This window comes from Alligator sinensis, unplaced genomic scaffold, assembly GCF_000455745.1.
Source record: "Alligator sinensis unplaced genomic scaffold, ASM45574v1 scaffold1114_1, whole genome shotgun sequence".
NCBI classification, from domain to species: Eukaryota; Metazoa; Chordata; order Crocodylia; family Alligatoridae; genus Alligator; species Alligator sinensis.
Window position 1 is genome coordinate 37,092 of NW_005843195.1, and position 597 is coordinate 37,688.

The window sequence follows — 597 nt, forward strand, 5'->3', positions numbered from 1 at the left end:
GGCCAGCAGCCTGGGCACGCTGGGTCGGAGAGGGAAGGCCGTCGAGCTGGAATTAGGCACAAACACGTAGTGGTAGTTTTAAAGATTGTTTACTTACACCGAGATGGCAGTGGTGTAGGCTGGAAAACTTGCTTGAGTTGCGGTTACAGACAGACAAAAACCAAAACTCGAACCTGCAGGGCACGAGGGTACGTCGCAAAGGGTTCTGGTGATGGGAAGATACAAAATACGAGGGTACATCCCAATGGGTTTCAGCGACGGGAAAATAAACCTGCAGGACTCGAACCCGTGTAGAAGAGCTCTGAAGTAGTTCGGTCAAGGATTCACATGAAGTTTGCTCGCCTCCATGGGTCCTTCTGCTAAACGAAGTTTGCTAGGCTCCGTGGGTTCGGTTCTTTTGCGCGCAGGAAGGGATACGTCTGGACTGCGCTCGACGACAGGGAGAGGCTAGAGGCTGATCAGACCTCTGTTGCCTGCTTGAAAGGCGTTGGGTCCATAAGGACCCGCAGCGCTTAGAGATCTTCACACAGCGTGAAGTCTCCTCCTCCCGGTGTTCGTGGAGTCCTCCAACTTGGGCGGAAACCACTCAAGCATTTT